Raw genomic sequence first — 24,712 nt, 5'->3', positions numbered from 1 at the left:
TTGCCTCAAATTATACAATAGACATATTTTATAAAAGTGAAGTATAAATTGTTTTAATAAATGGGTTCACTGTCAGTGTACCAGCTATTGTTCCTAGGGGGAAACCTTTCATAATCTGAAAAAGAAGGAGTAGCTGCTATTTATCTTTCAGGCCAATATGGGTTGCTAGGTATGATATGGAATTTTTATAAAGTAAAGGACAGCAAAATAGAAGGTTTTTCTGAATTTTTTAAAATATGAAACATGAGCCGGAAACGTAGCTGCAAGGTACATGTACTGAAATAAACAGAGGGAGGGAAGGGGAAGGAAGAAGAAAGGAGAGGAGAAGGCATGTGCACGCAAGAGAGAGTACCTCTTTGGGTCAATGAGCCCAATTTAATGGATTAAGGTGTCCACACCCCATCTTAAAAAGGACCGAGATGAGCAAATAGCATGCAGAGAGATGAACTGCCAAGCTGGACAACCAAAGAGAGGGGGTGTTTTACTGCACAGAGAGCAAGGCAGAGAAAAGGAGTGAGATCAGGAAAAATGCACACAGGCTGCGTGTACTGCGGGGTGAGGATTTGGTGATCAGAGGCCCCCAGCCAAGTGTTTGAAATAGTTCTGGGCTGGACGGGAACAGATGCATGTACAGAGGAAGTTAGAAAAGGGGGTTTGGAGATATACAGGTTACCCTTGTTCTCTAGCAAAGAAGATTCCAAAAGAAACTATGCCTTTGCTACCTTGGGATCTCAGGGACCAAAGTGTCATATACCATTCTTAGGGCCACAGTACCCTTCCCTAACGGGAAAAGGTCAACTCTATTTCCAGCTGCAAAGCCTACCATGTCCTCTCAGCCTCGGGGAGCATAATTCCATAGACAGAAGGCAGAAAAGAAAAGCTACCAAGGAGATGTAAGAATTGAGAGCAGAACAGGAAAACTTCCAAGACATTAATTCCTAATGAAATAAAGCTCATTTCAAACTCATAGAGGTTTTTAATGTGCTCGGTTTTTTCACATTTTACTTAATTTATTTCTTTCAGCAGGAAGTACAAAGAGGTGGTATTTTTCAGATTATTTTAAGAAACGTGCCTCAGTAATTCCATTACTCTTTGTTACTCTTTAGCCCACACAGACTATAAGGGCCTCCTTGGGTACGCAGCACCCAGGAAGCTCCTCAAGTGTGCAAGGCCCAGATCCACCCCACAGGAGATTGGGATCTGGCTACACACACAGGTAGGAAGATCAGGCCACAAGAAGAACCAGCACCCTTCTCCAAGAAACAGACATTGTACCAAGAATTTCCCTAATCACGTCTTCACTAATTCTCACAAAAACCCATGGAGGTGGATACAATTCCCACCAGCTTGCAAAGGAAGACACTGAGGCTTAAGAAGGTTAAGTCCCTTGTCTGGGGTCACATAGCTGGGAGATGGCTGCGTCTGAGTGCCCAATGATGTAGAACACACCTCAGGTGCCACAGGCAGTCAGAGGACAGCGGAACCCAGGAGGCCCTCCCAAACCATCTCAGCACTGCCATGGGGGACCCAACCCATCCAGAAGGGTGGGTTGGACTCTTACCTGACCAATCAGGGGGCTCTGCGAGGCGCTGGTCAGTCATACAAGCAACGTTCACAAACGAAAAAAAACAAAAAACAAAAACAAAACATCCTTTACAGAGCACATAAAGGAAACCCGTTTTTCTATCTTTAGGTCATTCTGTGCCTCTACAGCCATCTGCAGGGATGGAACTTGGTTTCATTAAACATGATATTTTTGTCAGCTCTCTTATGCTTTTTGTTTTGTTTTCTCTTGCTTTCAATTAAAGGATTTTTTTCCCCTCCCAGAAATTCTTTGGGGATTTGAAACCCACTTCAAGGAAAAAGAAAAAAAAAAAAAAAAGGAAATCCATCTTAGAGTATTAGTCACCGAGATGGGTGTGAAGACAACGGACTATAAAACTGAAACCAGCTCCATCTCCAAAAGGAAAGAACAATCTCTAACAAACTGCTTTGAATTTTAAGAACTGGAAATAATGCTGGCAAACTGGTTTGTCATTCTTAAAATGCAATAATAATTAAAAAAAAAAAAAAGACTCCGAATTAACTCTCAACAGTTACAACCAAATAAAGAACATAGGCTGGGACACCAAGCAAAACCCAGGATGCTTCACCAGAGAAAAATAGTTAGCTATGAAGAAATAAAAGTATGAGCTGGAAATAAAATGGAAATCACACAAAAGCAAATGTGGTGAGACTTGGAAGTCTTGCATTCCACCAGCAAGTAAAACCAGTACAGAATTGACCAGTGGTAGGGAGTCCGGGAAGGGCGCCAGGCTTGGACTGAGTGTTTCCCACCTTGAAATCAAAGAAATGGGCGTGTGTGGGTTGTCTGCCCTGCATGTATGACCATCCGTCTCCTCTGCACAGTCGTGATGAAATAATCTCCCTCTTATCATAGCCTTTGATCTCACAATCCCCGTTTCCCACGCTATTAAGATATCCCATGTCTCAGCAATTCAACTTTGCATACTCAAACCCCCCTTTCCCCTTCTCAGCCTGCACCTGCCCACACATCAGTGGCTCTGCTTTGCTTTATGCCTTTGCTTTGTGCCATTTCGAAATGTTTTCATTAGATGGGAGGGATCACCGTGGCAGAGGCCAGCTGCCACGCCCACATGGGGAGCTCCAGCCAGCATCCCTCCTCTGTGGGACTGGAGAGGGGTCACCAGAGCAAAAGGGCTCCCAAAGACTCCAGGCCTCCCTGAGAGAGGAGGCGCTGACCCAAGGGAAGGGAAAGGTCACACTTGCTTAGTGAATCTCCCAGGGTTCTCAGGGACTCTCTCTCTCTCCCTGGCATTCCTGGGCAAATGCTGCTGTCAGAAGCTCACTGGGGAGCTTGGCTCAAGAAGAGATCACCTACCTGTATCTTGTCTTTAGCAACCATTTCTACTAGGTTTGCTTCACCACCCTCTCACCTCCAACAGTCTGGGTCTCTTCTAAGACATCTGAATGGAGAGTGGACAATGAGGCTCTGGTCTGGAAATTGCCTGGCAATCCCCTCCAGCCATGTTTGCTCCTACCCCTAAGGACAAGAGAGCAAGATTCTGGAATCAGGTGAACCTAGGTTCAAATCAACCTCACTGGGGCCCCTTAACCCCCTTGAGGCTCAGTTTCCTCATCTCTAAAAGGAAAATCAGTCTATTTCCCTCATGTGTCTTTTGTGATGATTACATTTAATCATATGTGTAAAGTGCCTGTGTAGTCCAGTGTCAGGCACATACTAGGTAGTGAACCACAATGGTTCCCACTCCAACTGCCTATACCTAGTTTATATTCCCTTACAATAATAATAACTACAACTGCTTATTATTGAGTCTTTACTTGCCAAGCACTGTCCTAAGTATTTTACATAAATAATATATTGCACTCTCAAAAATAAAACCCTGTGAAGTATGTACCACCTTATTCCCCTTTTATAAGCCAGGCAACTAAGGCTCAGTATTTGAGGTCATGCCCCTTAGTAAGCCACAAACATAGAATTCACACCCAGATCTTCTGGACTTTAAAAAGCCCTGTCCTAGTGCACACATCTACTGCTTTCTGAACCCTCACAATATTCATGAGAACTTTTGCCTTTTCTTAAACTTTTTTTAAAGTTTGTCTCAACATTTCCCACTTATTTGTTCATAAACAAGTCCTAATATTCTTGAAATAAGAAAAATAAGTGATTTTCTCTATTCCGTGGTCATTTAAATGACCCGTGGCTGTGTAGCTCCTGGTGTATTAGCAAAGCAGATCTGCCTAGAAAGATCTGCCTAGATCCCCCTAGAAAGTGAATTGTCCCTTCTCCAAAACCCACGTTGTAGCCTGGGAACAATATTTATCTGAAGAAATATTTCTTCAGATCCCTTGGGGCGAGACCTGGGTCTTTGCAAGACCCAATTTTCATTTATCTATACTAAGGCACAATTATTTGGGAGGTTAGCCTCCTGCATTCATCTTCCACTTTGTTCTCCAAGCCCCAGCTCAAATTCCTCTAGGCAGCCTTGTCTTTCAGCCCAAAGTCCAAACCCCATGCCCTGTTGTGTCACAGAGCTCAGAGCCCATTCTACAGACACCATATGGCACTTCCTTAAAGGGTTTTCTAAGTGTTTCACATATGGACATCTTGTTGACCTAAGAAGATTATAAATTCCTCAAAGGCTGAAATCTTGTCTTCCATTGTTTTTGAAACTACTGAAGTACTTAGCCCTTCACCAGGCATCAAGTAAACACCAGCAGAATGTCCATAGGTGCAATTACCCCCATAAAGTGCTAATACATCAGCTGCCCCACAAGCCACATGCATATTTCTGTTCTTCCTTTAGAAGTTAGCATCAGCCCTACCCCAGTAACTGAACAAAACCAAAATGATGTAAGGTCCAGAGGAAACCCAAAGAGAGACCCAATAATCCTAGCACCATGACCCACGTGATCTCCCACCTCCTCCTCATAAAGATCATCCAGCCAGTCCCATCCTGCCCAGACTCTCCTTGACCTAAACTCTTCCTATGCAAGGAGACACAGGCATCAACCCTTCCCTCTTCTGATAATCGCACTTTCCCATCCCAGCTGTTTGGAAACTGCTCTCCTCTCAGCATAACCTAATGAACATAACATAATGGTTCTGATAAGGGGTCAGCATCCCGTCCCTCAGGTTTCAATAGTTGGTCCTAGATAGCCACAGGACGTATATCCCAACTCTCAGGTCCCAGTGATTGGTCCAAGGATGAACACATGACCCAAGCTGAGCCAATAGGATCCTTCCTCAAGATTTCCCGCGCCCCCCCCCCCCCACCAGAACTGACAGAGAAGGACCTCCTCCTCCTTCTCTGATTGTGAGGTTGTAACCATGAAAGCCAGGAACTGTCTGTCCCTTCTTAGAAGAGAGAAACTAGCTGTGACTAGAGCAAATGAAGGAGACAAACAGAAGAACAGAACCTGAGAGGCTAATGACAACATTCGAGCCCTGGCTGCTGCGATCCCTAAGACAGCCTTTCTGCCTGAAACCGGGTTATGGGGGTTCAGATCCTCCTTTTGTTTAAATTAGGTTTCTGTCACTTGTACCCAGAGCATTCTCCTAACACACATACTTCCCAGGAAGGGCATGTAAATTAGCATCAAGAACAAGTACGGATTAGGCCATCCTGTAGATAAAGGTAAGTGGGTGGCAAGAATTGAGCCATGGATTCCTCATGGACAGGGCCTCTGCTGGGCTGCAGGTGAAAACAGAAGGGGTGGAGGCAGGAAGTCCTTCTCAGCGGTCATGCCCTACAGCATCAAAGCGCTCATGACTGAAACCCCCTAAAAGCAACACCCCTTTTTTTCCTGCTGGTCACAGGTACTGATAGGCAAAGGGACTCACCCGCCTCCTGGTTGGACCCCTGAGGGAGGAGCCTGCTCTCCCGGCTCTGGGAAGACAGATAGCACTGGCTAGTTCCTCAGCCGAGTCTGCTTTTCCATGTTAAGATGGCAGCAGAATAAAATTTTGGTATCATCAACCTAGTATGAAAAGCTGACCTAGGAATCAAAACTCGAGACATGGAGCTTCTCTTAATTTCCTCTGTTACATGGGTTAAGAAATGCCTGGCCGTGTCCCAGGCGAGGTTCAAATAAGAGCATAACAATAATGACAACCTCCTTAGTAATCACTATGTGCTGAGCCTATGCATGAATTAGCTCATTAAGTCCTCACCACACGGCCTGGCACACACAAGAAAACTCTGAGTGGAATTTTTTTTTTTTTTTTTTTTTTTTTTTTTTTAGAGAAATCACAAATAGAGAGGCAGGCAGAGAGAGAGAGAGAGAGAGGGAAGCAAGCTCCCTGCCAAGCAGAGAGCCCGACGCAGGACTCGATCCCAGGAACCCCGAGATCATGACCTGAGCCGAAGGCAGCGGCTTAACCCACTGAGCCACCCAGGTGCCCTCTGGGTGGATTTTTAAAAGGAAATCTTACCCAAAGACAAGGAGCTAGTAAGTTGCAGAGCTTGGCATACAAACCACATATATCTTAACAATTTCTCGTGCTTTAGCTGTTATGCCAGTCCTCCACCCAGAGAGAGTATTTCCAGATCTAGGGGGGGAAAATACACAGGACACCAAACTACATTTGAATTTCAGATAAGCAACAAATAATTTTTTAGTCTAACTAGCCCCATGCAGTATGTGGGGCATACATATATTAAAAAGATTATTTGTTGTTTGTCTGAAATTCAAATATAAGTAGGGTGGTTTTGTACTATATCTGGCAACTCTATCTAGAGATCAACTGTATGAATCAACTTTGAAAATGGTAAAGCACTACACAAAATAAAGTTCTTTTGTTATAAATCCTAACCCCAGATCTAACTGGTGACTGGCACTATTCTGGGACTATTCCAGGACATTCATAGCCTGAGCTTATAGATCCAGACAAGTATCCAGCATTAGCAGCTTTATATAGTTCTTGTGGATATCAGATAAGCTCTAAACATAAAGGATAAAGTTAATGAGGATTCAGAAAAAAATGATATTAACCAGTAACGCCTGGGTGGCTCAGTCAGTTAAGCATCTGCCTTTGCAAGTCCCACATCAGGCTCCTTGCTCAGCAGGGAGCCTGCTTCTCCCTCTGCCTGCTGCTCTCCCTGCTTGCACACTGTCTCTCACTCTCTCTATCTCTCTCTGGCAAATAAATAAAAAAGTCTTTTAAAAGAAATGGCATTAACCACCCTTACGTCCTATTCTCCCTCAAGACCACCATACACACTTGCCTTCCCAGTGGCTGGGGTATCTTTTCTGGGGCCTCTTCTTCTCCTTCCCCTACCACTCAAATACCTAAATGGCAAGGTCACCCCACTTACTGAGTTTCTCGCCACTGCAGGCCAGTTTAGTACTAGGTTCTGGGGATTTCATTGTAGAGATATGGGCCCTGCCCTCAAGGCATAACACTGTGGTTGAAGAGACAGCATATAATTTAGTGTAGGAACATGAGGAGACAGTCCCCAATTATTGGGCACCTTGTGCTCATCAGGCACTGTGCTAGCTACATTCCCAGAGATGGCCATGTATAATGCTCCCAGCTCCTCATCCAGGAATCACAGGTACCCTACAACCTGCCAGAACAGCTGAAAACTACCAGGGAGCCTCCATCCTGCTGTCAGAGGTGCAAAATGAGTTGATGAATAATTAAAATCACCAAGTTGAGTGTATCAGGAGGAGAGGCCTGCTCTTTTCCACTTCTCACATATCTCGTACAGATCACCCTAAGACTGTTCATGCCTCAAGGATATCAAGCTGGTCTAGGTCCCAAGACATGAACCCTGTCAGAACACACGGTATGGCCAGGACAATAGCAAAAACCAGCTCCGTAATCCCTCCTTTGTGGACAGAGGGGGAAGGACAGTGTCCGGGTTCTCTTTCTCAAACTTTTCTATGGTCCTGCCAACACAGTTGGCTACCACCTCCCTCTCACCTAGATCTCCCTACCAGATCCCTTTCATCTAGACTTGGACTTCAATCAGGCTAACGGCAGCCCTGCCCTGGCTGACTAATGTCCTGCTTTTGTCTCATTATGGATTCCTCATCTCTTCTCGTTTTCCCCATTATTCCAGCTGAAGAGATCATCAACTTTTCTCTCACTATGGAAGAGGCCTTCTGAGATAATGTAATTCCTTGCATTCATAAGCAGTTGAAGGAAAGTATTCAGCAAGGGTTTTCTGAGGTCTAAGAGAAACAGAGCAGACCATAACCAGTGGAAAGAGGCTACACCACTTCCAGCTTCCCACACCGCTTCTCCCAACTGAGACCTCTGGCCACACTGGAAGCATTATGCCTAAAGCATTTTAATGGTCCGCACAGGGCTAGCCTTCCTAAGAATGGCTTCTGCTCATCTTTTCCCAACAAGTCACTCTCCCTTGTCCTGGTTCTCAACCTGACCTTGTCCAGGATCTGGCTACAAAGACCTCAACTCACCTCTCCCTTGGGGAGTACAATGGAACTCTCTGTAAGGCAAGGTGAAGCTGAGGAACCAGAAGGCAGCCCACCTCAGATGCTACTTGTGCTGACTTAGGCTCTGGAACCATCTAGTTTTACAGTTCAGGAAATATGATGTGACATTTTGGATAACTGAATCCAGGAAAGAGTAAACAGGATCCTACTGGACTTGCATGTCCCGCTTTTATCACCCTCTCTTCATTTTCTGGAATATATAGTTAATTGCTTCCATACTAAACATTATATTGGCTTTCGGTCCCAACGTTTTCAGTGCTTCATAAGAGATGCTCAATAGAAGTCTCTTTTTTCTTTCTTTCCTTCTTCTTTTTTTTTTTTTTTTTTTTTTTTTTTGCTTGCTCTTTCAAGGTCTTCATTTTCTACCACTAATTTGTGGTTAAAAGTATTGCTTTGGTTGTTTCTGTAGTATCTGGAGGGGTTTATTGGTTTATTTATTGTGTTTTGTTACTAGCCTTAAGAGATACTAGTTTTAGATCCCAACTCTTGTTCAAATATCTGATATTTGACCTCATTCTTAGCTTTTTGCTTCTAATACCAGAACATTCCATCTTGTTTTGGGCTTCTCTGAAATCCCTACCTTTGTCCATATTCCTTCCCAACCTCACCTTAATCTTCCCTCAGTTGTGAGTTCCTAAATAAAAATGTCAGTAAAATTTTTCCTCTCAAAATGAGATATATTCAGCCAATGCCCCTTCACCATTTTCATAGAAACTCAACTTAAAAATTAAATAGTTTTTGGAATTTTTCCTTCAGATTTGAGCTCATGTCAATCATGTCTGTGCTCTTTACAAATGGATGGCAAGTCTTGCCTCACAGTGACTTCCCCTTCAAATCCCGCTCCCAAAAACATTTTCTCCCTGTCAGTGTACCACTGACTCCCTGCAAATCATCCTGTGATCCCATGTAGAAAGGACATGATACACAAATAAATTTTAGTGTCCTATGCTTGGGAGTTATACTGAAAATAGATTGGTAAGAAAAAAATGATGTGTGTATGGCACAAATATTTCATATATGTGTGTGTGTGTGTGTGTGTGTGTGTATATGTATATATGTATATATACAGTATATATACATATATACATACATATACAGTGCATATGTCAATAGCCTTAAATCCAATATGATAATCTGCAAAATAAAATACAACATCTACCCCCAAATCCAGAGATTTTTGAATGAGACCAGCTTCTCATGGCTAATAAAGCTATTCAAAACCCCAACTGTACTGCATCCATGTGGATACAGTTACATCCTGCTTAGTATTCTACCTCAGTAATCATCACATATGACATTATCACCAGGGCTGGCACTTACAGAGAGCTAATCATGTTAAGGAGCATATGTGCCTTCACTTTTTATTCTCACCAAAACCCCAAAAGGTAGCTATTCTTTATCATTCCCATTTAACAGATGAGGAAACCAAGGCTTAAAGGCAATTGGTAACTTGACAAAATTCCCATAATGTGGCAAGTGATAGAGCAAGAATTAGAACTTAAGCTCATCCAGCTCCAGAGCCCATCATAGTCACTTCCTCCCCGAGTTCCTCCCCTTGAAGGGTTCCACAGAGGGCTTTCATTTTAATGCATCTAGGACAGGTGTTTGGTGCCCTCCACCATGCTCCTCACCAAGAGACTAATCAGTCAGCATGGCTGCAGTTGGTCACACTTTGCTCCCCATCTTTTGTGGAGTATAAAGATGATTAATTGCTTACGCAGAAATTGATCTAACCGCGGTTTTATGAAAAATGCAGGATTTCCATATCTTTAAAGGGACTTCTCAAAGAAATTTGAATTAAGGAACAAAGTAATTGAATTTTTCTGTCTTTCCTGGCATTTTTAGCTACTGATTAATGTAGAGTCCAGGGTGTTGGAAGGACTTGAAAAGATCGATAATAATATTAACCCTTATGACAAGGTTTGCTATGCAAAGGGATTGTGGCTCAGGGTCTTGGATGGAAAACAATCAAAGGTTAGAGTTTTGTAAGCATCAGCTCTATTGGCAGGTGGGGCAAACTTTCTGGCTACCATGATCTTCAGTATTTCTTCAGAACCCAAGCTTTCCCCTGGTCTGAGGGAGATAGCAATATCCTCCTGTAACATGTCACCATCAGGAAGGAGGGGGAACAGTAGGGTTGACGACCACAGCTAGGCAACAGTATTGGGTATAATGGCGCCCTCCCCCACCACCCTCCCAGTCAAGCAGACTAATTGTCCACCCCCAAGCTCTGTCCTATTAAGAAGAATGCCCCTTGTCTCTCGGGCCACAGTTGGTCATGAGGATTAACCCCTCCCACCCCCCTAACCCCCCACCCAGGGATTTCCCCCTCCTTCCAACAGTCCTCTGAGCAGACATGACTGACAAGAGTACCACAGGCGATGATGTCACAAAGAGAGGGGGCAGTGTGCCCTGTTAGACCATCTTTCACTCCAGTGGACTCGCCTTCACAGACAAATTGATTTGCAAAGGTTCAGGCTGCCAGCCCAGCCTGCTTTGCATACAGAACGCTCCCTGGTGACACAATAAAAAGTGGCCAGGCTAACAGAGGAGCACAGCGGGGTCTGGCCGGTTCAAAGTCCAAACTCCACACCCCCCTCACCTCAGTCTGGTTTGAAAGGTCACTGTGTGTCTGGGAAAATAGTCGCAGGATACAATCCTTTATTAAAGGTCACTATTTTTCAACAGCACTTAACACACACTTACGCACAAATTGAGACTGGAGAGGGGAAAAAAAAACTGGGGGCTGCATCGTATTGTATATTGTGCTTGCAAGATTTATGTCTTGTGGTCACCAGCAATAAACACACACTGCTTCAGTATTAAAGTTCACATTAATCCACTGATTCTCCCTCCCCTGGAAATCAGGCCTCTTCTTTGCCAGACAGACAGGGGCAACCAAGACTTTTGTTCATCTCTTTTGTTCCTTCCCCCATATTTTCCTTCCCTTGTTGCAAATGTTTTACTTTTGTGGATTTAAAAAAAAAATTATCGTTGGCCTTGTTATTATTGATGTGCAGCCACAGAACTTTACTCTTGGTAGTTTGCTCTCTCGCATTCTTCAGACATGTGCCTGGCATTTGAATCCAAGACCATGCAGACTCACAATGCCCAAGACTCAGAGTGTGTCTGTGGGTCTATATGTGTCACAGACCTCAAGAAGCAAAAGTCGAGTTCCCTTCTGTGCTGCCTGTGAGAATCCAAGGAAGAGCATGGATGCTAAGCCAGTGACCATAAAGCCATCAAGGAGACTGCTAGTCGTGCCTATCCATTATGTTGTATATTTTATTTGAGTAAATACTTCCAATACAAGCAAAAATAGCAATTGTATTTTCCTCCAGTGACAGACAGCTCATGTTTGGCTCCCAAAGAATGTTAACAATAGCAATCCCTGCATTCATAACAAAAGAGATTATCAACGAAGTCAGCCCAAGGTGTTAGATTAATTTAGGCAAGAATTGCAAAAGAAAATATTTAGGGGAAATTCTATGAATTTCAAATAGCCAGCAAAAATATATAATGTTGAGGATTCCACTCTACTCTGCAGCACATTTTTGCAAAGCTTTTGCCAGTGATAGGTTTCTGAGCTATCAAAAGCACATTAATTTTTTCTGATTAAAACAGCTGTGAAAATATACAAGTGTAACTGTGAAAAATCCGGGGCTTATTGTAATACTTTAAGCAAAACAAGGATAAAAGATTTTTAAATATGGACTTGCCAAAAGTAAAATATCTAACACGGGGAGAACTAATTCTGCGTGTGCTTCTAATATTTTGGCATAAATACTTTAATCCTCTTGTCCATCCTGTTGGCACCTCATCTACAGTTGACTTGTTAAGGGCTAGTTCCTTTGTAATGTCGTCAGCACCTCTCCATAGTTATTGACTGTGCTCTCATTAAAACTGGCAAGATCACAAAACTGGCAGAAGTGAGAAGAGGTGGGGAGGAAGCTGGCTCCTTACTACAAAGGTATTCAGGAAGGCAAAAGAACCTAAAGGAGAAATGAAAAAACATGACAGAAGTGAAACTGTCTGACAAGGATGAAGAGGAGGAGGAAAGGGGAGGAAAGGGGAGGGAAAAGGAGGATGAAGGAGGAGAGGGAGGAAGGGGGACAAAGAGGAGGAGGAAACAGGAGGGTGGAGGAGACTTCTGGAGGTGGGGCTGGAGTTTGGTGACTCTTTGGTGTTTTTGTTTGTTATAAGAATACACAGGTAATCACAAAGACCAAGTTCAAGTTGCTTATCACGTTCACCCAGAGTTATGGCGTGATATGGCACATAGACATAACGCACACACTCATAGCCACGGACAGCTCATCTTTTTTTCTCATTTATTAAAATAAATGCTTTTTGGAGGGAGATGTTAATTTCCCTTGCCCTTGCCCCTGATTTATTTCACTGTGGGCCCAGACTCTTCATTCCCTAATCTACTTCTATGAAAGGGGTGACATCATGAATAAAATCACTGCATGACAAAAGTGTGTGTAGGGTTAAGTATGTACCATACTTAACCATAACAAGGTGCCTTTTAAGGAGAACCACCCAAAATTCAGCCCTTCAACTCCAAAAACAATATAAATATTGAAGAAAGAAAAGAGAAAGGGAAAAGGAAAGGAAAGGAAAGGAAAGGAAAGGAAAGGAAAGGAAAGGAAGGGAAAGGCAAGGCAAGGCAAGGCAAGGCAAGGAAAAGAAAAGAAGAGAAGAGAAGAGAAGAGAAGAGAAGAGAAGAGAAAAGAAAAGAAAAGAAAAGAAAAGAAAAGAAAAGAAAAGAAAAGAAAAGAAAAGAAAAGAAAAAGAAAAAGAAAAAAATAATGTCCTCTTTCCTCTCCCCCTGGGCTGGAGATGAAAAACAGGATGGAGCTGTGTGCTGCACTGACCCTCTGCGGGTTCCCATTCACACAGGAGTTCTGGGGTTGGGACTCCAGGTCAAATGGTGAAGTCAGTGAAGTCGCCAAGGGCTGCCCATTCCCAGTATAGAGCCCAGACCCAACATTCCCCTGCATCCAAGGCAGCGACACAAATGTCCCTCCCTGCAAAGCCAGAAGGGCTAGGGTCCCACTGTAAACATAAGTGCCTGGGATTCCAACCTAGAGCCCCCAACGTGTTCAAAGGCAGCACTAATGCATAAAACGTCTGGGCTCAGCTGAGGCATCGCATCGGTCTCTGCAAATGAGGCTTTTCGGACAGCAAAGGATGAAGAGCCAGATTCTGAAGGGGTTGGGGAATTGCTGAGCCAAGATGGCCCTTCTCGCCCCTCTTCTTGATTCTCCCTCCCTCCAGCCTCCACCCCTCCCCTCTCCCTAGCCAGGTGATTAATTCCAGGCCCCAAGAGGGTCTCTAAAGGGATCTACATTCGCTGCAGTGACACCCAGTGCTAAGGGAGAGAGAAACAAGCAGAGGATTCTCTGCTGCCAGCTGTGGCCAGAAGCCAGCGAGTCTCTTCTGACCAGGCTGAGCGTGTCATGATCCCTAGGCAACTGGGCACTCTGACCCACGGAGGATGTGGTGCTAGGGCCACACTCTGGCCACGGTCTTGGGGTTTGAGGATGTCCTGTGCCCCCAGAAGGGCTCCTAGCAACTTTATGTGTAAAGTGGCACCCTGTCCTCTTCCTCTGCATCCTGGTTCCACCTCCTGTGCAAGACGAGGCCACTCATCTCTGCCTTCTATCCCACCCTCCCTGCCTCATTGCAGGAAACCTGTGGTCACATACCCACAGGTACTACCCATCCAGGAACTTTCCACGGAAACAGCACCTCTCACTTACTATAGGAAGTGCTTGGTGGGGGAGGGGGTGCGAGGGTAGCTCAGGTAGTTAATCATCTGACTCTTGATTTCAGCTCAGGTCATGATCTCAGGGTCCTGGTATCAATCGAGGCCTGCATTAGGCTCCCTACTCAGTGGAGAGTCTGCTTCAGGATTCTCCCTCTCTCTGGTCCTCCCCAACCCTTGCTCTGTCCCTCTCTCTCTCTAAAATAAAAAGAAAAGAAAGGAAAAGAAAAGAAAAGAAAAGAAAAGAGAAGAAAAGAAAAGAAAAGAAAAGAAAAGAAAAGAAAAGAAAAGAAAAGAAAAGAAAAGAAAAGAAGGTGCTTGGACTTGTCCAGGTACTTCAAGCCTTTGAGATTATCTTTCCAGGTGGGCAGAATCTGACTAACGTAAAGGCCTCCCATAGTTTCGTGGACCTTTAGGCTGAAAAACTAACATCACTTTTCTCCAAGAGTCATGGGTTTGGAACATTTTAGTTTTTCCTATTTTTGCAGGTCTCAAAGAGAAGTGTCCCAGATATTTTCTCACCCTTGCATTATTCAAGCCTGTAACGATTATGTGGAAGTGTGTGCACACGTATGTGCGTTTGTACAATCCACACTGGGGGAAGTACTGATGCAGACATGACCTGGTCCCAGGGAAGTCTTCAGTCCTCACAGACTGAAGTGGTGCAGTTTTGTGTCAGTGCATCCAGAATGCCAGCTCCAGGAAGGCAGGGATGCTTGTCTGTCCACCACCTAGCCCCAGCACCTAGAATAGCTCTGGCTCTGCAGTGCGCGCTTAATCAGTATTTACAGAAAAACGTTACATGCTGCAGGATGTGTGTGACTCAGTGGTTTCTGGCAGTTCTATTATTTTTCACTGATTAAAAGAAAAACCAGCAAGGTAGGAGAGCAACAAGATCCTTTTTGCTTATTTCATGTCTTCGGCGGGGGGTCAGTGGGTTAGTATCTATATGTGGGTTTTTTCCCTCTGCTATGTCTGGTCCAATCCTTCCACTTCTTCGGTGCCTGGGTCACGCACCTGAGTTCTGTTATAATAGTAATTACAATGGTTTTGACAGCCTTATGAGTGCAGTTTGGAAAGCAGCTGTCACAGAAATTAGCAAGTTTTGCCAACAGCTCAGCTCTGAGGTAATGGGAGCCCAGGCTGGGACAGGAGGAGTTAACTGAGATGAGTGGGGTGTTATGCAAAGCACCAAATCCCTAAACTCCCGCAAAGATCTTTGATGGCCATGATCAATAGATTCTCAGACCACACTGACATAACCTCGTCATGCCTCAGCAAGGGTACAGTGGCTAAAAAGGCGTGGGGAGGTGGAGAGGTGGGAGAAGCGGCGGTGGAGGGGGGGGGCGAAAACAGGGAAAGGGATAAAGATATCATGTGCCCTCCCCTCTCCTGCACCCCCAGAGCCCCTCCTTTCCACACCTACCCCCTCTTCAACAGGCATCACACAGCAAGTGACTGGTAATGGTTCTTTGGCCTTGTACAGCTTTTAAAATCCTTCAGCTGAAGCATCTCAGCTCCAATCGCCAGCAAAGCTTGAGCACCCTTGAGACCCTGGTGCAGATAATCATCATCCACTCAGTGACAAGACGCTGAGCGCCGCTTCGGTACCAAGGAGACCGAATGTGGCAGGGCACCAAGGTGCCATCTTAGACGCATCCAAGCAGCCGCGTGGCAGCGGCAGCGGCAGCGGCAGCACGCAGGGATGTGGATGTGTGTGCAAGTTGTTGTTCCCCCACCCCCTTTCCTTCTTCTTCTCTATCTTCTTCTCCCTCTTTTTTCACCCTCCACAGAGAATCCTTTCTCGAGAGGGATGCTGTTAACACAGCTGCTCTTAGCAGGCTTCCCGTTACCCAGCACCTGCCGGACCAAATTGAATCCTGCAGTCAATACTGTTGGAAAGGAAAATGACATTAATTTGTGTAAAAGTGTAATCAAAAGGTGGTTGGGTGATTTTTCTTGCTTTCAGAGAAATGCGGGTTTGAGTTTATGATTATATAAAAGGGAACCAGTCGGTCAGCAGCTTCCTGCCTTCCACCCAGCACTTCCAAGTGCTCTTGCTGCCGTGTGACAGCATTAGAGTTAATGGTGTTGCATTATGTATACAATACACAGTGGATGGTACAGCTGGCTGGGATGGTCCTGCGGACCAGGGTGCTGATGGGTATTTACATGCCAGCTGAAAGGTGGAAGAAAGAATATCCAGAAATAAAAGGAGAGCCATCCCTAATACATACAGAATTCAAATCTCCAGCAGTTTGGAACAGTGGGTAAATTTCCAGATCGCAAGGGTCCCCCGGTTTATATTCCCTTTTCCACCTCAGGCCTTTGGCTCACATTTTCCATTCACAGAGCTCCCTGGTAAATTGAAGATGGTCTAAACAAGGAATACCACATCCCTTGCACGTATTAAAAATAGCTTTCCAAACAGCCCAAAATATTTTCATTCCATTGTCAACTTTCCATCTCACACCTTAACAAGGGGCAGTCCTCAGAAAGAGACAGCTCTGGGCAATTGTCCTTTGCAGGCCTGACTAAAGCCAAGTTAACAGGCCTGCAGCCCCTAACCAGAAGCAAATCAATTTTACTATTAAGCAGTCATACAAAGGAGACGCAAGCACTGCAGGTTTGCAAAAGCAAAGACACTGTTCCATTCTCAACTCCATAAGGACAGAGGTGGGCATTGCATGTGCAGCTTTGCTCTCCCTCAGGGCTGAGGGAACATTAGATACTGACCACTGTGATGGAAGAGGTCATGGTAATGACGCCAGGGGCCTGGGAGAGTGGGAGAGGAAACCATATTTGCCCTGAAAGTGTGGAAAATCTGCCAGGAAACAGAGCAGGGGATTTCAGGATCCCAGAGAGCCTGACAAAAGAAAACTACATCTTTAAAAAAAAAAAAGTTATTTAAGGGATTGGTCTTATGCAGGGGTAGGGATGGGGGAGTTAGCAAGAAGGTAGGAGCCTTATAGGAAACCCCAGGGGCAGCAGGGGTGATCACAGTACCTCTTTATCCTCCGTCATCCCCCACCCCCTAAGGAAAATATGCCCCTATGTGCTGGCCAAAATTTGAATTCACTTAGTTGATGCATTCATTCACGAAAATCTGTTGATTATCTACCACCTGCTAGGCACTGTGCTAGGTCCTGGGGATACAACAGTGAACAAAACTAACAAAAATATTTGTCCATATGGAATTTCCATACCATCCCTCCACCAAGGACACAGCCTTTCAAAAGACAGTGAGGGGTACAAGCAGTCTTGGGCAAGATAACCAAGGTGAAAGCGACTAATATCTGTGTTCTCTAGGGAATTTTCAGTGGTGGGGGTGGGGGGTGGGAAGAGCACAGGATGCTAAGTCAAGGAGGGAAGAAGGAAGTAGGCGGGGGCAGCCATGGAAGAAGGGAGGAGAGTACAAAAGCTGAAGTCACTGAAGCAAGATGCACCCACTTTGCAATTTTGCTGATGATTAGCAATGGGGAGGAAGATGTGATCATGCAAATATCCATGGGGTGAAGTGCCAAGATTCTGAGCTACTATTATATTTATATAAAGCAAGAGCTGGCAAAAATGCCAGCATTCCAAGGCAGGTCTAGATTCAAAGCTGCAGGGCTCTCCAATACTCAGAGTGGTACAGAAACTGTCCCTGATCTAGGCAGCTGGCCTCATCCTTCTTCCCCTGGGCTTCCCACACATCTCTGTAATGCCCTAGGAGCCCAAGCGTGTCAACCGGCACCCTGTTCACCGAAAAAAGATCCAGCAATTTGAAAATAACAATTCTTTCCCTAAAATTCTGGTGTGCTGTTCAAAGTTATTAAAAAACTTGACCTCCATCCTCAACCACTGCAGTGCCCACAAAAGCCATGGATTTCACTCAAGCCACAGGTCACACTTCCCCCGGTGTGCAGCATCACTCAGAGTCCTTGAATCATAGGGAAGCCTGCCGTGCGTCTGAATCATGCCAGAGCTTGTGTCCAGTCCCAGCGAGGAGTTCCAGTGGCCTCCTTGCCATCACGCTATTTCCAGTCCTAACATGGAGTCATAATCCTTTTTTTCAGCCCTAATTCCTTTACCCTCTACCTGCATCAAGACATAAGATCTCGGCACTGTCCCATTTCTAGAAAGGTCTTTTCCCCAGTAGCTTGAAGTATCGCCAATTTCCTTCTCTCATAGAAAGAAAAGAATTACTTCATGGGAATCAAAAAAGCATCCCCAAAATAAATCAATCAATCCCTTCATGATGTCATGTTCGTGTGCATGGGTGTGTACGCGCATGCACACACACACACACACACACACACACACTCACATGCAACCATCCCAAAACTACTGGCCTGAAAAACTGGCTATCCCACAGATGCTCCTTTCGACATAACTACATAAAAAGAGGTCAGGTCTCGGTCTGCAGCCTGAGCTCAGTCTGTGATCAGCCCAGGGTCACTAAAATAAAAGATCGTCCACAGAGCTGAAAGATCCAAAGTTACTCAGTGTGCACACTGCCTAGGGGTGCTGAAACAAGGTTGAAAATACAACCTGGTACGTGATGGCTGTGTAGGATATTAGATTGTGGCTGGCCAAGGGTGCTTAACAGCTCACTGATATACTGGGTGTAGTTGGTCGTGCAGAGAGACAAGCTGGAGAGAAAGACCCAAATACACAGAGGGAAAGAGAGACAGGGAGAGAGGTCTAGAATGAGACCCAGTGATGGAGGAAGACGGAATGAGTGACAATGAGACAAAGAGGCAGGGAAGACAAAAGCGATAGATACCCTCTTTTCCTCAGTGTTCCCAGAGATTAGAAATGAAAGCAAAATGAATAAATCGCCATCCTGGTTGGTGATATTGGAAACTTCTTTTCTTCCTGAGGGGAAGGAAAGCGGATGATGTCTTCTCTTTATCCAATTTTTAAAAAGTCTTCAGGGAGCTGGGAGGAAAATGCAGACCAGGAAAAATAACAACAGTAATGGGGGCGGGGGGAGAATAGTGAATGAACTCTGAGCCACACTGAAAGTTGGGTGGCATCAAATTGTTGTGATTTTAGGACTGATTTCTCCTCACCGCTACATTTTTTCTTTTCTTCCCCCAAACTTGTTCCTTTAGGCCCTGCTTCTCTGAACCTTAGACAATAGTGACCTCAGCATAGAGACATATATCCAGGCAGCCTCAGCCTGAGGTGGGAGACCAGGACGCAAAGGGCAAAGGTTAGACCCTAAGAAAAATTTCTCATGGGGGTCAGATCACATTGCCTGGCTGAAGGGAATTTTTTTTTCCTGATATTGTTTTCTCTCTTCAAGTGACTGATTTTCCCAGCTAAATCTTTTACTCCCATGGATGAGGAGTGGTGTTTGCCTTTTATTTGGCTATGCATATCTGCCTCCTGCCACCTCCCATTGATACCATTACTTGCCACTTCTCCAAGTCTCAGCCTGAAGATATGGCAATGCAGCCAAGGCTGGACTGTACCAGCTTCAGCCTCCCTGCAATCTCCCACCTCCCAACCTTAGTGCCCACCCACCCCGTACCCTCCTCAAGAGACCCAACATCTCTAAAAACTGTCTGGTTACATGGGGGCCAATGGGAAGGCGTTTGTTAGTTGCAAATGTTCAAATTAACACTTACTCCTTTCTCTCAGTCTACAGGGAAAACCAAGTCTGACTACTAATTACAGCTTTGGGGGGTGAAAATAAAAGGAAATGTGCCAAGTCAAGGCCTTTGTGCAGAAGAAAAATGTCTTCATCTGGTTGCAGCATTTTGACATTTGAGGGCCAAGAGCTGGAGAGAAGCCTGGGGCCAAAAGAAGCTGTATCCTGCTCAGAGAGATGCACAGTGTCTTCAGGCCTTGCCTTCATACTCTGGGCATCAGAGTTCCAGGGCAGTCTCACACATCTTTGTCAGTTATTTGAGTGTAGCAGAGGTGGGGAGGAAGCTGTCCCAGGTATCAAGGGAAGGTCAGTGGGAGGTGCAATGACCCCATCATGGCTGCCCTACACAGCTGGTCTCTTTCTGTCCTCTAAGCTCAACATTCCCTGCACTGAACCAGACCTAGCAGAATTTCCCAGCCTTGCCTCCACCACCTGTGAAAATTTTCCTTCAGCCCTTGCGATCTCTTGCCCTTTGTTTCCTTGAAGTTCTTTTTTCTACTACTCTTTTGCCAGTGTAACTGCTTTGTAAAGTTGGCTAACTTTTAGTTCATCCCTAATGAGATGTCCTAATCTGGGAAATACAGTACTCTCTCTAGTCTTGGAAAATTTTCAGCCATTACATCTTCGTGTATTGCTTCTACATCATTTTCTCCTCTTGGGACTCCTATTTAAACATGTAATGGAGCTTTTTTATCTGTCCTCCAAATCTCTTAACTTTTTTTCATGTTTTCCATCATTTCCATGTTTTCCACCACTCTTCATCCATGGGAGTAAAAGATTTAGCTGGCAAAATCAGTCATTTGAAGAGAGAAAATAATATCAGGAAAAAAAGAAAAATCCCTTCAGCCAGGCAAAGTGATCTGACCCCCATGAGAAATTTTTCTTAGGGTCATTAGCTCTTCTTACCACATTTTGGGACATTTTCTCAGCTCAGTCTTCCAGGTGGATAATCCATTTCTCATTGTGTGCAGCAAGCTGTTTGGTCTGTTGTGTGGTTTAAAATATACCTTTAAGTTCTCAAATAGTCCTTCCTCCAAAGGGTGGTCTCTTACTCCTCTCCCATTGAGTAAGGACTAGTTTCAATGACTCTCATCTAATGAATAGGATATGGTAGACATGATAGTGTGTAACTTCCAAGATTTGATGACAACAAATATCATGGTTTCCTTCCCCTTTTCTCTCTCTTTGATCACTAGTTCTAGGGGGAACCAGCCATCATGTCATGAGGACACATCAAGGTACAATTTGGAAAGGTCCACAGGAGGAGGAACTGAGTTCATCTCTGAAGATGAGTGATCTATGAAGATCTGTGAAGAAGATCTGTGAAGCAGCCATCTTGGAAGCAGGTCCTCCAGGCCCAGCCAAGCCTTTATAGGACTGTATATCTGGCTGACACCTTCACTAAAACCTAAGGAGAGAATCTGAACTAATACCAGCCAGCTAAGCCATTCCTGAAATCCCAACCCTAAGAAACTGGGATAATAAATGTTTATTATTTTAAGCTACTAAGTTTTGGCATGATTTGTTAACTAATATACCCATAGACTCAATTTTTTTAATTCCAGTAATGACTTCTTCATCTTTGAAGTTTCTAAATTTTTTTTTAAGATTTTATTTATTTATTTGACAGAGAGAAATCACAAGTAGGCAGAGAGGCAGGCAGAGAGAGAGGAGGAAGCAGGCTCCCTGCCGAGCAGAAAGCCCGATGTGGGGCTTGAACCCAGGACCTGGGATCATGACCTGAGCCGAAGGCAGCGGCTTAACCCACTGAGCCACCCAGGCGCCCCAAAGTTTCTAAATTTTTTAATGACCACCTGTTCTTGTTTCATTTCCTTCTGTTCATATTTCATCATTTCCATGATTTCCATTATATTTGAAAACACTTAAATCACTTGTTTGAAAATGTTTTGTTTTTATTGTTCTATCAGGTCTTTCTTTTAGATGCTGGTTCATCTATTTGCTGAGTTTATTATTTGTCTTTCATGATGTTGGACTTCTGGGGTGCTTTGTAATTTTTGCTTGTGAAACTATCTTTTATGAGAATTTCCTCTAGTAAATATCCAGAAAACCCAGGCCAGTCTTAAGAAGGACTTGACACTCAGTTCCAGGCTTCTTAATTCAAAGTAATCTGCTAACTAGCAGATTTGGCCTGAGCATATAGCATGGTTCCAGGATCCTATCAGGCTGGGAGGCACTTCTCAGGAACTTAGCCACAATCCCAGGCAGGAAAGAAGGGGTTTTCTGCTGCCCCATCCCAAATTTAATGGACAAAGACTATATCTGAGCCTTAGTTTTATATAGCTGTTTAACTCCAGCTGCAAGCTTTCAGGGTAATGGGGTCCTAAACTGAACCCTCTGATAAGCCGGTTCCAACCCCAGTGCCCACAAGCCTAACAGCTTCAGCCTCCAAATTCCAGTGTGGCCTATATGTTAAATTATTGTACAGAAACCTCTCCATTTTTGACTGCTGGAAATTTCCTCTCTTGATTTAAGCATTAATATGTTCTTGTTAAATTTTTTCTTCATTTGTAAGTGTTCAAGGTAGAAAGGAGAGGCTTTGGCTTGTAACTAATGTTTTGCTCTGTACCAGAAATCTTATTTTCTAACTTTCCACATTTATTTTTCCTCTCTCCCCAGTCATACCATAAGCTTCTAAGAGTCAGGGACAGGATTTGCCTTTTTTTGCTTCTCCTCATTGGAAGAGCAGAACACCTTCAGTGTGGGAGCTGCTTTATAAATACTTGATTGACTGACAGGTAATGCATTAGGAAGGTTTGAGAGCAAAAGGAAATTAAATTTCTCTCATATTTCATCAGGACTACCAACCCTCAGATTTGGAACCCCTCTACAAAGGTGGTTCTTAAGTTTTCCTAGATTATAGACACTTTGAAAACCTAATTAGACCCTCTCTGCAGGAAAAAAAGAAAGAGAGAGCAAAAGAGAAAGAAAGTAAGAAAGAGAATATACATATACACAAACACAAACACAAAATTCTGCATTGCTTCAGGTATTTAAGTAGTTTAATAATGAATACTATAATATAAAAATGTTTCTTTTTTGTGTCTCTTAACAAAATTTCTTTTGGCTTCATGCATTATCTTCTCCTGCCACTTATCAAAGATCCTTTTATTAATCATTAGAAATAACCCTATCTAGGTGTGCCTGGGTGACTCAGTGGGTTAGGCCTCGGCGTTCGGCTCAGGTCATGATCCCCGGGTCCTGGGATCGAAATCGAGCCCCACATCGGACTCTCTGCTCCGTGGGGAGCCTGCTTCCCCCACTCTCTCTGCCTGCCTCTCTGCCTACTTGGGATCTCTCTCTGTGTCAAATAAATAAATAAAATCTTGAAAGAAAAGAAAAGAAAAGAAAGGAAAAGAAAAGAAAGAAAGGACCCTATCTTCCTCTTGGTAGATGTGGAAGCTGAGGTCCTGAGAACCTATGTGACTTGCCCAAGAAAATCATGGTGTGATGCTTGGCTAGATGCAGGTCTAGGCCAGCTGTTTTCTACTATCTCAGCTGCTACTCCTCATAACTCTGGGTCTAAGTACACTACTATGTGGTTGCACCACAAAAACCTGAGAATTAACTTTAATACTACCAACAAATGACACTAATTTGTTACCAATATGGAACCCATACTTCACGTTGCTTTATAAATACTCCCTTGTACCTGGCCTTTTGCTATGGATCAGTAAGGTCAACTGGTACATCTAAAATGGGACCTACAATCTCAGCTCTCTTAGCCAATTGAACTCATGTCATGCTCCCATCTGTCATTCAAGGTCAATTCAGCCAACATTTATTGATGTCTGCTATTTACTAGGCACTGCTCTCAACACTGAAAATACAGAAATGGCCAAGGTCACACAGGGCTCATTGGTTAATGGAATGATAGACATGTAGACACACGACTATAATAAAATATACATGCTAAACTATGGGTATGCACAAAGGGGGAGACCCTTCCAAAAAAGATAATTACAATTAATTTGAAAAAGTGAAAATGGGCTAAACCACATTCTCAATTCACCATAAGACAAATCTAGAAATTATTAACAAAATAATAACACCCCCCCAAAAAATACCCTCAGCTCCTCAAAATTTTAAAAGTTCACCGATAAATAATTTTCAGGTAAAGAGGAAAAAAGTCAGTTCAGAACTATCTACAAACCTATATATGTGAACTTAAGGGATGCTCTCAAATCTGCAGTCAGAAGACAATAAATAGCCTTAAATATTTTCATTAGTAATTTTTAAAAAGATAAAAATAAACCAAAATTTCAAATCAAATGATTTATAAAAAGTAAATAAGAAATAATTAGCAAAAGTAAAACAAAATTAATGTATGAAAAAAGAAAAAGAATTGAAGTTATAAATAAATTTAAGAGAAAAATATAAATATTCAAAATTAGGCATAAAAGGGTATAATCCACCAGCATGCAAATGATTTTATTTACACAAGAATCTCATGTGCCATACTAAAACAAATAAAAAATAAAATCTTTGTAAAACAGATTATTTTCTAAGAAAATGCAGATTACCAAAACTGTATCCAAAAGAAGTGGAAAGTTGAACAAATGAATGCCATGGAAGAAACTGGAAAAGTTGGCCAAGGGATTAGACCCATATGGTTTTATGGGAAGATTCTTTCAAACTTTGAAGAAATCAACTCTTCTATTGCTATATAAAATGTTGCAAATCATATCATTTTTTTAAAGCTCCCTTATTTTGTGAAGATAGTATAATGCCAATTAAAAAAATCTGACAAAGAAAAAACAGCACAATAAGTAGTACCACAAAACTTTTGTCAATCTCATACTAGTACAAGTAAAAAGATCAAAACATATCAGATCAGATTCAGTATACTTATTATTCCTACTGTAGCTGGATATTTCTTCTAGACACCTAACCAATGCAGTAAGACAAGAAGAAGTAAGAAATGCATATATGAAAAGGAGACCAAATTAACACTATTCGCGTAACCGACCCAACCACTCACCAACCCAAAACACTCGAGGTAATAAAACATTGAAACTAATTACCCAGTAAACAAGATAATTACCAAAAAAATCTATATAAAATAACCGCTTCTTTAAAAAGCAGCAATAACTACTCAGTGCATATAATGGGTAAAGGGTTCCACTTTTAATAGCAACAAAAATACAAAGTATCTTGGAATAAATTTAATAAGAAATGTGTAGGGACTTTATAAAGGAAACAATATGCTTTACAAAGATCCATAAAGAATACCCTGAGAAAGGAAGGAATGCTATATATTGCGAAGGAAGAGGAAG

This window comes from Lutra lutra, chromosome 9 (genome assembly GCF_902655055.1).
Source record: "Lutra lutra chromosome 9, mLutLut1.2, whole genome shotgun sequence".
In the NCBI taxonomy this organism is placed as follows: Eukaryota; Metazoa; Chordata; class Mammalia; order Carnivora; family Mustelidae; genus Lutra; species Lutra lutra.
This window is presented reverse-complemented; position numbering follows the sequence as displayed.